The following is a 13,936-nucleotide window of genomic DNA, read 5'->3' on the forward strand; positions in this document are numbered from 1 at the left end:
CTAAATAAAAGTGCAGAAAAAACACAAAACAAATCGAACGCTTTAAAGCAAGAAAGGAACACCTCGGTGGGTGAATCACCCAGCTGGTGTCACAAGGCCCCCATAGGCAGAGCGGATGTTTCTTTCCATCCTCACCTCTGCTGATTATGTAGAGGCTACCAGGCCTTACAGTGACACCTCGTCACCCAGAATACCCTCGGCACCCTCTCCAATCTCACACCTCAGCAAAGAGCCTTTGATCAGCATTAAACAGGCGAGTGCTCCCCCCTGGGGCGCTACCTCCGGGCATAAAACACCACCTTGAGTGTACCCCTTCTTTGAGGTAGACAGTACCACATAGGAGAGGTGCAAAATAAGTGTATAATCTTGTTGTAAGCCTTTATTACTGCAAGACATAATCAGGGTTTCTTTGCTACAACAGCTTGAATTATATACAACACTACATTGGGCGCTAAAAACTGGAAAAATTCACATTGGAATGTTTAGAACTCCAACTGCTCAAAATTACTCAAAACATAACCATGAACAAATCAATTTACACTGGAAGAATACTGAAGCATTTGCTGTGTGTAATATACTAAAAAAACAAAACATAAAACCGGTTTGCCCATAGGCAATTAAAACAGAAGTGGAATGCATGCAGGGTGAACGAACTGCTCAACTTTGCGGAAAATTGTTCTTTAAGTCCACCAATGCAGTGTGCTAAAGTGTTTGGTCTTTCAGGGCAGTTTCTCAACTAGTTTTCATCAGTGGTGGTTAAGTCCCCAGAGTAATCATTTGGGTCAGCAGCATCATCCGCATCTGCACTTTCTGCCTCCACATTATCTGCTCCTCATTTTCATCGTTTTCACCATCAATGTCCTCCTTTTCGTTTTGCTCATTGTCTTCATCATTCGCATCAGTTGTTTCCTCAACTACCGATTCTCCTGTTTGTTCAACGATTTCAAAGGGATTCTCACCCTAAAAGTAAACACAAGTTTTAAACCATCTTTAGCAAAATTTTGCAGAACAAATGCACACTAACTAGTACAAAAGTAACAGCAAAAGTCTTGTGTACAGTGCAAGTAAAGAACTCAGATTTCAGATCACAAAAAAGCAGAAAGAATGTATTATTAGAAAAGGCATCTTACAACGGGGAGAACATATGCAGGACTTCTAAATTTTAGAGTATGTCCAGACAGGCCATAGGATGGAAAAATCCATGCCATGTCTATGAACGCCCATGAGCTCTGAGGAGTCCTTGTACAGAGGGGGCGGTGACTGGAATATTGAGGGTGGGCATCACATTTCCAAGAAATTAATTTCCTGCGAAACTACAATTTTTTTTGGGTGAAACTCAGTACGGAAGAAGTGTTATTTGCAAAGCTGAGGAAGGAGTAAACAGATCTGAACATTCAATATGCAGTGTGAGCCCTGGAGGCAGGAAGGGTGGAAGTGCATCCACAGCATTACAGGCTGCAAGCTAATTGTTGATGGTCATTAACTTATCAGTTTGCAGCATGTGTACCTGTTTGATTTAATTAATGATTTTATTTAATTTGTATAGCTCTTGAATCACCCCCAGGGGGGTATCTCAGCGCTTGGAAGCACAGCATAGGTCATGGGTACTCACAAACGTTCTCTCAGGGGCCAAATTTACACTGTGGTTTGTGTCCGAGGGCCGCACCAGTGGGGGCGGGGTCAGTGGGGGAGGTGGCAGGGCTAGAGCAACAAAAAAATACACAACTGACCATGAGGTTGATCACTGGTCCCTGCAGCGGACACCTTCGTCCACTGAGCCACCAGACCCGGGATACACACATCTCTTGCTCTCTCTTTGTCTCCCTCCCTCACTCTCCCTACCTCTCCCATACTCTGTTCCCCTCCCTCTGTCTGTCTTCCTCCCCCTGTCTCCCTTTCCCTCTCTCACTCCCTCCCCCCTTTCCCTCTCACTCCCTCACTGTCCCTTTCCCTCTCTCACTCCCTCACTCGGTCTCCCTTTCCCTCACTCACTCCCTTTCCCTCCCTTCCTTTCCCTCTCACTGTCTCCCTTTCCCCCTGTCACTCCCTCACTCTGTCACTCCTTTTCCCTCCTTTCCCTCCCTTTCCCACTCTCACTCCCTCACTCTGTCAGGGCAGTTTTCAGGAGTCTTCTGAATTTAAGATGGTCCAAACACTGTCTTAGGGCCAGCTGTAGTTGATTCCAGATGAAGGGTGCGAGAAGGACTTGCCTCCGGGTCTAGCCTTTTTTATGTTGGGGCTTTTGAGGAGCGATTGGGAGCTGGCGCGCAGAGTCCGAGCCGGGTAATAGCGGCGAAGTTTCTCTACTACATCGGGAGGGCCATTGCCCCAGATAGCTTTGTGTGTGAGACAGCAGATCTAGAATTTCACGCGCTGTCGTATTGGCAGCCAGTGTAGCTGATGAGGGAGGGGAGAGGAAGCTGATCTGGGGGGAGCATTCAGAACCGTGCAGGCGGCTGTGTTCAGTATCATTTGCAATTGGTTTAAGGAGGACTCATTTGCGGCGATCAATAGGGCGTTGCAATAGTCCAGCTTGCTTGGTATCAGGGCCTGTGTTAGGGTTTTCCTTGTTGTGTCGGGGAGATAAGTAAAATCTTTCCTTAGTAAGCCATGGGTGTGGAAGCAGGATTAGACTGTGTGAGTAACGTGTTTCTTCATGTTTAGGGACTGTTGAAGGTGAACACAGAGGTTTTTGACTGTGGTTGCCGGGGTCGGGGGTGTGCCTAGTTCTGGGGGCCACCAGGAAGGTGACCAGAGGAGGGGGCATCTCCAAAGAGCAGAACCTCAGTTTTTGCAGCGTTCAGCTGAAGGAAATTGCTTTCCATCCAGTGAGATTTCCAGCATTCCTAAAGAGAAGGTAGATTGGGCAGATTGAGAAGTTTTATTGAAAGAGAACGTAAGCTGTTGATGCTTTTATGCCTGTGGCTGAAGGGTTACCCATGTGTGGTGTGAAATTCGCTTTTAAGTAGAACTGCAGAATGGCCATATTTCTGGTTGAATACAAGACTGCAACAGAAATATACTTACTAGAAATACCAATAAAGAATTTGCTGGATTACATTTATATTTAAAGCAGACATCTCCAACGGATAGCTCTGAATCTACTGGCAGCTCACCAATACCCTGGAAGATTGGGGGTTTGACAGTGTGAAAACACGAGTCAGGATACAGGTATCCTGAACCTATAGGACACATGGGGGGACTCCCTCATGGGCAATTGCTTTTTTTAAAAAACCTATTAAAATTATAAGTGCTAACTTTTCTATGGTTGTGTGGGTAAAAATGAAACTAACGTCCCTGGAACCTTTGGCATTTTCAGTGGGTTGTAAAACGTTTTTTTTTTTTTTTTTTTTTTTTGGTGTAAGACATTTATTCTGTATTAAAGAGACAAATGATGTACACTGCGTCACGCCAACAACCCGGAGGCAGGCCGCTATCAGGTATACAATGCACAAGGGTCAGTAAAACAGTCCGAGGGCTATCGTCCAGCCGGAGCTGGCACTCCCAGTGATATATATAAAACAGTAGTAACGTGGTCGTGAGCAGTACAACACCTGCGCATAAGTGATCTTACTTTTCTCTCAGTGTCGCAGACATGCAGATGTATCAGGAAGCAACCAGGTCGCCTTGGAGCGAACAGCGGTCAATAACCCGCCGCGGCGGCCAGTAGGAAGGATACGTCCAGCAGCACTGTTTTCTCCCAACATACCCCCCCAACAGTCAAAAAAACTAAAACAGCAAACTGCGGTGCAAGTACATAGAATTGCTATGCAACATATCATCCGTCCTTAGGGCTGCGCGGACCTGTGCTGGAGTGTCATGAGTAAAGGCGAGTCGCGATAAGGGTGATGGTGTGGCGATTGCCACCTCCTCCACATGTAGGCGAGAGAATAAAAAAAAGGGGGGGGAGGGAGGAAGGGGGGGGGGAGAGGAGGAGGATAAGTGGGGCTATTCGCCGAGGTCTGGGGCCGCAGGAGGGTCTGAGGGGATAGGGTCAGCGGCATATGCAGGGCCAATGGGGTTGCATGGCTAGTGCGTGTGACAATACAGGGCAGGTCCGCACTACCTCAGGGCTGACAAGCAACAAGCATTCAATCACGTAATGAACACAGTCAGCCCATATCATCTGAAACACCTGAATCCGGTGATCTCCCCAGGGTGTCCGAGCCCTCACGTTCTCTAGCCCACTGTATGAACGGGTCCCAGATATCAATAGGTCTGGAAGCGGTGGGCATAGTCTCCCAGTAGTGTGTCAGTTGTGTATGGCCATATGTTACATCTCTAATCCACCCCGTGAATGAGGGGAGAGCCCTCCTACCCCAATGTAGCGCGATCTGTCGTTTGGCATAGAGAAGGAGTAGGGCATGTAGCTTCCTGTCGCAGGGTTCAGTGTCTTTAACATAACCTAGCAAACCCAGGAGAGGAGTTGGTGTATCATTCCTATGCGTAATTTGATTTATGGCTGTAAAAACCTCCGACCAGTATGAATCCAGTTTGGGGCAGCTCCACGCCACGTGGAGAAAGGACGCATCTTCCCCTCCGCATTTCCAGCAGGAGGCATCTGCGCGGATGCCCATTCGGTGTAACAATGTCGGCGTGCGGTAATAGCGGTGTAGGAACTTGAAATGTATGAGCCGCAGTCGATAGTTCGGAGACAGTGCCGTGAGTTGCTTACAGCAGTACTCCCAGATGTCATCCGTTAGCTGATCAGTCAGATCCGCGGCCCATGCCTGTTTGGCCATGGCCTCAGTGATCGGTGCCTGCTCCTGCATGCAGTTATATAGTCTTGATACCAGCTTTTTGGGGGAAGGCCGTGAAAGCAGATTCTGGAGGGCGTCTAGTGTGCATGGCTCCTCTGGGAAGTGGGGTCCTATCTTTTTGCAGGATTCACGGAGGGAATGGTACAGTAGCGTGTCCGCGAAAGATTCTGGCAGGACATCCTCGTTCGTGTCCATCTCGATGAAGGTACCATCCGGATATAAATCAGCGAATGTGTGCAGCCCTTTTCCCCGGATCGTGAGGACGTCTCCCCTGGCGGTGAGACAAGGCAGCATCGGGTTACCCCGAAGGGGGATGGCCGGAGCATAAAGCAAAGAGAGACCCGCTCTCTTCTGCAGTTCACGCCAAGCCCAGCGGATCATCTCCACGGTATCCACTTCTCGCGACGGGCAGGAGACCTTACCGTATAGAGCCACTCGCAGCGGCAAAGGGGCGACCACGGCCAGTTCAACCGCCAATTGCGGTTGATAGGGAGTAGGGAAGGCCCAGAAGTGCAGAAATTGCGCTTGGGCGCAGAGGGAGTAAAGCCTCAGATCAGGAGCACCGAGACCTCCTTGTCGGAGCGGTAGTGTGAGTAGGTCCCAGGAGACTCTCGCTTGCCCACCAGCCCACACCAATTTCAGCAATAGTGAGCGAACACGAGCATGAAAGTGTGCTGTCATTGGTAGCGGTACGTTCACAAACAAATATAAGAATTTGGGGAGAACCACCATTTTTGCTAAGGCTATCCTTGCGACTAGGGAAAGGGGCAGTTTGTTCCAGACCTCAATTTTCCCCTCCAGCCAGTCTACCGCCCTCCCGAAATTTAGTGTCCACAACTCCTGCACATCCCGACTGACCCAGACTCCCAAATACTTAACAGCGTCCGTCTCCCACCTCAAAGGGTAGTCCGGAGCCGGGCGATTAGTCTCGTCCGTCAAGGGGAAGGCAACCGATTTAGACCAGTTAATGGACACTCCTGCTAGGCCCTCAAATCTCACGAATTCCCGAAGTAGTGGATTCATGTTGTCCTTGGGATTGATGATGTATAGGGTGACATCATCCGCTTATAACGAGATTAGTAAGCTCCGAGAGCTAAATCCGATGCCCCTTGCAGTGTGGTGTTGTCTTATCCGAGCCACAAGCGGCTCCATTGCAATGGCAAAGAGGAGGGGTGACAGAGGGCATCCCTGCCTTGTCCCCCTGGAGACTCGGAAGGGCTTAGACACGAGACCGTTGACACTCACCCTAGCTCTAGGTTCCGTGTACAGTAGTTTAATCAAGGTCATGAAGTTTTGGCTAAAGCCCATCCGTTCCAAAACTTTAAACAGATAAGGCCACTCTAAGGAGTCAAATGCCTTGGTGGCGTCAAGGAACACCACCGCCGCCTGTACAGATGGATGCAAGTAGTGGAGAACAGAAAAAATGGTTCTGAGGTTATGTGATGTTGCGCGGCCCGGGATAAACCCCGACTGATCAGGGAGTGCAATCATAGGCAGCATAGGCTGCAATCGATCCGCAATTACCTTAGCGTAGATTTTAGCATCGATGTTTATCAGAGAAAGGGGCCTATAGGAATCTAGGTGTAGCTCGTCTTTATCAGGTTTAAGGAGTGTAATTATTAGGGCTTCCCGCATGGAGTCTGGTAGGGAATTCAATTCGAGGGCCTCAACAAACACTGTATGCAGTTTCGGCGCCAACTCATCCACATAGGTTTTATAGAAGGCTGTTGTCAGGCCATCTGGGCCAGGGGCTTTGTTGGCCGGCATGCTTTTTATCACCTGGGGTATGTCCTGGACCGTGACAGTGAGGTCCATGTATTGTCGGTGGTTATTGTTAAACCATACGAGAGCTATGGAATCCAAAAAGGCTTGCAAAGTGGGCGGTATCGTGGGCTGCCTGGAGGTGTAGAGGGAGGCATAGAAATCCGCGAAGGCGCCTAGTACTGCCTCTTGGCCCATCGCGAGGTTCCCGGCCTTGTCATATATGGTGTGGATGTAATTGGATTGTGTGCAAGGAGTTATCAACCTAGCTAGTGTTCTGCTCGGCCTGTCCCCCTCCCCATATCTCCCCATATCTGCGTGCTTCTGCCAGTTTTCCCAGGAACCGTACTTCCCTCTCCGCTTCCTCATTAAAAGCTAGCAGCTTGGTTTTCAGAGCCCCAGCTATCTCCAATGATGGGTCAGCACTAAAGGCAGCGTCTAGGTCTCTCAGTTCCCCCTCCAGCTTAGCTAACGTGTCCCTTATGGCACGCAGGACTCCCGCCTTCCGTGCTATGCACTGACCTCTGATCACAGCCTTAAAGGCGTCCCATTCTATGGCCTCAGATGAGACTGATCCAGTATTTTCGGCAAAATAATGGACTATGTCGTCTCTAATTTCTTCTACAAATACTGGGTCCGTGAGCGCGTGTGGTGGGAGGCGCCATGTGAATGGCCTGTAAATAGCGTTTGGGGGTCGCAGCTCCAATCCGCATGGGGCGTGATCTGACAGCGACCTGGCCAGTATATCAACCTTTGTCACCCACGTTGCAACCTCCGGAGACACCAGCCAGAAGTCTAATCTGGACCAGGTAGCCTTGTGGCAAGTGTAGCAAGTACCCACTTTGGCATCTGGGTGCCTGGCTCTCCACACATCAGAAAGCATACCCTCCTTCATCACATCTAAGACTGCCTGTCGCGCTCTAATATGTGTCGGCCTGCTTACGCCTCTACGGTCCATTTCATCATGCAGTACAATATTGAAATCACCTCCCAACACAACTGACCCACAGTCCAGTAATGTAATTTCCGCCCAAACCCCTCTGAAGAAATCTGTGTCGTCCACATTTGGACCATACACTGCAGCTAGTACAATAGGCCGCCCCTGCAAGGAACCGTGTAATAAGACATATCTCCCCTCCACATCAAGCACGCGAGAATGTTCCCGCCAATCCAACCCCCTGCGTATGAGTACAGCAACACCCCTCGCATAATTTGAATAGATAGCAGAGTAAACATGAGCCCATCTGGAATTCTTCAACCTGGGCGAGGGGGTCGAGTTAAGATGAGTCTCCTGTAGGAAGCAAATGTCTACATTATGCCTTGACAATATGCCATGCATTAAACGAGCTTTCTTGTAATCTCCTAGGCCTCTAATGTTCCAAGTCCAAAGTTTAATCCCTCCCATCGAGCAGGTGTAGAAGAGACTGTTTTATCTCCGATCGCCCCCACCCCCCATAGCAGGAAGGTCGCCCACACATCATGACAATCAACACAATGCGCAAACAGGTAGTCCAAATTAGCCGTACATTGCACCAGATAATAACTAGAACTTGTAACGTCAAAAACCCCCCCCCACCACCCACCACCCTCATCAACCCCCCAATCAGGTCGTGAAAGAACCCAAAAGAAAGCACGCAGGGCGTGCGAAACCCCCAACATCAGCGATAGTGGGAAGCACCCCATGAGGCGTGGTGCGCCCAGCGTACACCCCCGTATGCACGGGGTGGCTACTAACAAATGTTTGACCTCCTGGTGACCAGCGGAACTCCCATCCCAGGGTCCACGAAACACGTCAGTTAACCACAGCCACAAAGAGAGCATGGAGCCAGCAGCCTCAGTTTGACGCCCAAGGGCGCCTCAGCGACTTACCACCATTTACTCAGTTCAGACGCAATACCTGCGCGCCCAAGGGAAACCAGGCGTCCCCTCGAGACTCGATGGGGGGCGAAGGTGCAGCTGTGCAGTTCAAGTCTCCGGCCAAGTGTAGAGCTCAAATGGCGAGACTGCCCAGTTTTGCTGTGTAGCTGCAGCGTGAAAGGCAAGACAGCACCAAGGCACAAAATGGCGGGCACCGGAGTTCAAGTAGTGAGGCAGTGCGGTAGTGTGCCGACTAATTAGGCTGCAGGGCCAGTAGTGCAATGGAGACCCGGGGACCTGGGCAGCAGGGAGCAGCAGCGTTCAACCGGCACACAGTTCACAACAACGGTCGGCAGCCGATATGTCAGGAGTAATGGCTTTGCGGGCGGGTTCAGGCCGGACTTCGCCCCTCCTCAGCTCCGCATTGCTTCTGCCCTATCCCTCATGTGCCGCTCACCAATGGTGTCCCTGTCTCCCAGCGAAGTCCCCGGTTCCCGGATCGCTTACCACAGCTCCGGGTGCAGACTCACGTTTAGCGCGGCGCCCCTTCTGGAGTCCCGGTCAGAGCAGGGGCGGTCTTCTTTCACCGCGGTGCCCAGGATCACAGCAGTCAGTCCCCAACAACTGCGCGATCGGGACTCACCAGTGCCTCGGACGGTCACAGCTTCCTCCCCGACACAGTTATCTGCTACAGCACGGCGGGTCCCCGGGTCTCTGGAGGCCCACTCAGCCGGGTCTGGCTCCTCTGGAATGCGGCTCCACCGGCGCAGCCTCGGCCCAGGCCTCGGGGGGGATGGATGCGGGCGGGCCACGGGCGCCTGCTCTGGGCACCAGGTTCAGGCAGAAAAGGGAAAGGCTGGTTCCGTCTGAACTCAACAGGAGGCAGTTCAGAGAGCAGCCGCTGGGCGGCGCGCCTGGCGTTTACAAGAGAGCGCCAACCTGCCAACCACTCCCAAAAGACAATGAGGCATTGCCCTGGCTGCCGTAGCCTGCCAGGGAGAAGAGCGCAGAAGAGCATGGCAGGCAGGGGGTGCACAATAATCGAGTGAAAGCCACAGACGTATGCCAGCTGCACCCTGGCCATCAGACCCCATCTCTGCCCGCCAGCGACATAATCTTCGAACTTCGCCCTCTGGTAGCAGCGCACACACCCAGTCTACCCAGCCCGTCATCATCCCAGGCTGTGCGCCTCACCCATCGGTGCCAGCTAAACGAAAACTGTTTAACCGGACCACACATACCCTGTCGTCGGACCTACCCTCTGGTGCCAGCCACACAGTGGCGGCTGAATGGCACCGGCTAGACTTGGAACCGCATTCTCCCTTACGAGCCAATCTCTAGAGATAGATAGAGGTAGGGCGATAGATAGAGGGAGGGAGGGCGATAGATAGATAGGAGGGCGATAGATAGAAGGAGGGCAATAACAGACAGATGTCCCTTCCAATGGCTAGCCTCCATTTATGGAGCTAGCCAATGGAAGAGCAGGCGGGACAAAGCACCCATACTGCTAAACAAAAGGTTTCGCCTGCGCGATCGCTGCTGCGCAGCGGATCGCCAGGCGAAACCTAAAAACCAGAAGCTGTCTATCTAGAAACATACCTTTTTTTGACCGCATTGCCATTTGATCCAGGTTTTCTCAATTTAGGTTTTTTGCCGACAAACGCCCCTCCAACAGGTTTATTAAGCGATTGCATCATCTTTCTTTTCATCCATCTTCCAGCAGGCCCACCAAATACCGCCATAATCCTGCAAATTGATAACATAAAATTAGCAGAGAGTATGCAGATAAGGCAAGTTACATGGTGTCCAAAAATGTGTTAACAGTTTTATAATAATGGCAGGCATAATCCAAGAACCAATGTTGGGTGGTCAAGGAATTCGTAGGCTAAGCAGCAGGTGTTGCCATTCTGGTAGGTGTAGATACTTCTTGGCTACAATTATGAAAACTGCAGTAAGGACACTGCTGTACAGGTTTTCATTTGCATTAGTGAGTTGAGAAATAAAGAAGATAAAATGCTTATAAATATGTGTGTGGTTGGGTCTGGTAGCGCGTGTGGTTTGGTTGTGTGTGGTGTGGTTGTGTGTGAGAGAACAGGGAGTTAGAGAAGAAGGCGGGGTGAAAGAACAGCAGATCAGCACAGTAAAAGAACAGGGAGTTAAAGAAGGAGGTAGGGTGGAAGAGAGCAGCAGATCAGCACGTGAGAAGACAAGAGAACAGGGAGTTAGAGGAGGAGGTAGGGTGGAAGAGAGCAGCAGATCAGCACGTGAGAAGACAAGAGAACAGGGAGTTAGAGGAGGAGGCGGGGTGGAAGAGAGCAGCAGTTCAGCACGTGAGAAGACAAGAGAACAGGGAGTTAGAGAAGGAGGCAGGGTGGAAGAGAGCAGCAGATCAGCACGTGAGAAGAGAAGAGAACAGGGCGATAAATAGAGGGAGGGCGATAGATAGAGGGAGGGAGGGCGATAGATAGAGGGAGGGAGGGCGATAGATAGAGTAAGGGAGGGGCGATAGAGTAAGGGAGGGGCGATAGAGTAAGGGAGGGGCGATAGAGTAAGGGAGGGGCGATAGAGTAAGGGAGGGGCGATAGAGTAAGGGAGGGCAATAGAGTAAGGGAGGGCAATAGAGTAAGGGAGGGCAATAGAGTAAGGGAGGGCAATAGATAGACAGATAGATAGATAGAGGGAGGGTGATAGATAGAGAGGGAGGGCGATAGATAGAGAGAGGGAGGGCGATAGATTGAGGGAGGGAGGGCGAGAGATAGAGAGAGGGAGGGCGATAGATAGAGAGAGGGAGGGCGATAGATTGAGGGAGGGAGGGCGAGAGATAGAGAGAGGGAGGGCGATAGATAGAGAGAGGGAGGGCGATAGATAGAGAGAGCGATAGATAGAGAGAGGGAGGGCGATAGATAGAGAGAGGGAGGGCGAGAGATTGAGGGAGGGAGTGCGATAGATAGAGGGAGGGAGGGCGATAGAGGGAGTGCGATAGATAGAGGGAGTGCGATAGATAGAGAGAGGGAGGGCGATAGAGAGAGGGAGTGCGATAGATAGAGGGAGGGAGTGCGAGAGATTGAGGGAGGGAGTGCGAGAGATAGAGGGAGGGAGTGCGAGAGATAGAGGGAGGGAGTGCGAGAGATAGAGGGAGGGAGTGCGAGAGATAGAGGGAGGGAGTGCGAGAGATAGAGGGAGGGAGTGCGAGAGATAGAGGGAGGGAGTGCGAGAGATAGAGTAAGGGAGGGGCGATAGAGTAAGGGAGGGGCGATAGAGTAAGGGAGGGGCGATAGAGTAAGGGAGGGCAATAGAGTAAGGGAGGGCAATAGAGTAAGGGAGGGCAATAGAGTAAGGGAGGGCAATAGAGTAAGGGAGGGCAATAGAGTAAGGGAGGGCAATAGATAGACAGATAGATAGATAGAGGGAGGGTGATAGATAGAGAGGGAGGGCGATAGATAGAGAGAGGGAGGGCGATAGATTGAGGGAGGGAGGGCGAGAGATAGAGAGAGGGAGGGCGATAGATAGAGGGAGGGAGGGGCGATAGAGTAAGGGAGGGGCGATAGAGTAAGGGAGGGGCGATAGAGTAAGGGAGGGCAATAGAGTAAGGGAGGGCAATAGAGTAAGGGAGGGCAATAGAGTAAGGGAGGGCAATAGAGTAAGGGAGGGCAATAGAGTAAGGGAGGGCAATAGAGTAAGGGAGGGCAATAGAGTAAGGGAGGGCAATAGAGTAAGGGAGGGCAATAGATAGACAGATAGATAGATAGAGGGAGGGTGATAGATAGAGAGGGAGGGCGATAGATAGAGAGAGGGAGGGCGATAGATTGAGGGAGGGAGGGCGAGAGATAGAGAGAGGGAGGGCGATAGATAGAGAGAGGGAGGGCGATAGATAGAGAGAGGGAGGGCGATAGATAGAGAGAGGGAGGGTGATAGATAGAGAGAGGGAGGGTGATAGATAGAGGGAGGGAAGGCGAGAGATAGATGGAGGGAGGGTGATAGATAGAGGGAGGGTGATAGATAGATGGAGGGAGGGTGATAGATAGAGGGAGGGAAGGCGAGAGATAGAGGGAGGGAAGGCGAGAGATAGAGGGAGGGAAGGCGAGAGATAGAGGGAGGGCGATAGATAGAGGGAGGGAAAGCGATAGATAGAGGGAGGGAAAGCGATAGATAGAGGGAGGGAAGGCGATAGATAGAGGGAGGGAAGGCGAGAGATAGAGGGAGGGAAGGCGAGAGATAGAGGGAGGGAAGGCGATAGATAGAGGGAGGGAAGGCGATAGATAAAGGAGAGTAAGGAAGGGCAATAGAGTAAGGGAGGGCAATAGAGTAAGGGAGGGCAATAGAGTAAGGGAGGGCAATAGATAGACAGATAGATAGATAGAGGGAGGGTGATAGATAGAGAGGGAGGGCGATAGATAGAGAGAGGGAGGGCGATAGATAGAGAGAGGGAGGGCGATAGATAGAGAGAGGGAGGGCGATAGATAGAGAGAGGGAGGGCGATAGATAGAGAGAGGGAGGGCGATAGATCGAGAGAGGGAGGGCGATAGATCGAGAGAGGGAGGGCGATAGATAGATAAAGGGAGGGTGATAGATAGATGGAGGGAGGGTGATAGATAGAGGGAGGGTGATAGATAGATGGAGGGAGGGTGATAGATAGAGGGAGGGAAGGCGAGAGATAGAGGGAGGGAAGGCGAGAGATAGAGGGAGGGAAGGCGATAGATAGAGGGAGGGAAGGCGATAGATAGAGGGAGGGAAGGCGATAGATAGAGGGAGGGAAGGCGATAGATAGAGAGAGGGAGGGCGATAGATAGATAGAGGGAGGGCGATAGAGAGAGGGAGGGCGATAGATAGAGAGAGGGAAGGCGATAGATAGAGAGAGGGAAGGCGATAGATAGAGAGAGGGAGGGCGATAGATAGAGAGAGGGAGGGCGATAGATAGAGGGAGGGAAGGTGATAGATAGAGAGAGGGAAGGCGATAGATAGAGAGAGGGAAGGCGATAGATAGAGAGAGGGAGGGCGATAGATAGAGGGAGGGAAGGCGATAGATAGAGGGAGGGAGGTCGATAGATAGAGAGAGGGAAGGCGATAGATAGAGAGAGGGAGGGCGATAGGTAGAGGGAGTGCGATAGAGGGAGTGCGATAGATAGAGAGAGGGAGTGCGATAGATAGATTGAGGGATGGAGTGCGAGAGATTGAGGGAGGGAGTGCGAGAGATTGAGGGAGGGAGTGCGAGAGATAGAGGGAGGGAGTGCGAGAGATAGAGGGAGGGAGTGCGAGAGATAGAGGGAGGGAGTGCGAGAGATAGAGGGAGGGAGTGCGAGAGATAGAGGGAGGGAAGGCAAGAGATAGAGGGAGGGAAGGCGAGAGATAGAGGGAGGGAAGGCGAGAGATAGAGGGAGGGAGTGCGAGAGATAGAGGGAGGGAGTGCGAGAGATAGAGGGAGGGAGTGCGAGAGATAGAGGGAGGGAGTGCGAGAGATAGAGGGAGGGAAGGGGATAGATAGAGGGAGGGCGAGAGATAGAGGGAGGGAGTGCGAGAGATAGAGGGAGGGAGTGCGAGAGATAGAGGGAGGGAAGGCG

The 13,936-nt window shown here is 51.5% G+C and overlaps 1 long non-coding RNA gene across 1 annotated transcript in view; it reads right to left on the reverse strand.

Annotated features, from left to right (window-relative positions):
• Positions 1-361: 361 nt before the first annotated feature.
• The window catches only part of LOC147730795 (uncharacterized), a 28,888-nt gene continuing 15,313 nt past the window's right edge, over positions 362-13,936 (reverse strand). Inside the window, exons 3-4 of the long non-coding RNA XR_015308398.1 lie at positions 9,978-10,124; positions 362-960 (exon numbers count right to left, since the gene is read on the reverse strand). This is a non-coding gene — a long non-coding RNA (uncharacterized LOC147730795). The remainder of the gene's footprint in view (positions 961-9,977; positions 10,125-13,936) is intronic.

This window comes from Lissotriton vulgaris, chromosome 2_1 (genome assembly GCF_964263255.1).
Source record: "Lissotriton vulgaris chromosome 2_1, aLisVul1.2, whole genome shotgun sequence".
NCBI lineage: Eukaryota > Metazoa > Chordata > Amphibia > Caudata > Salamandridae > Lissotriton > Lissotriton vulgaris.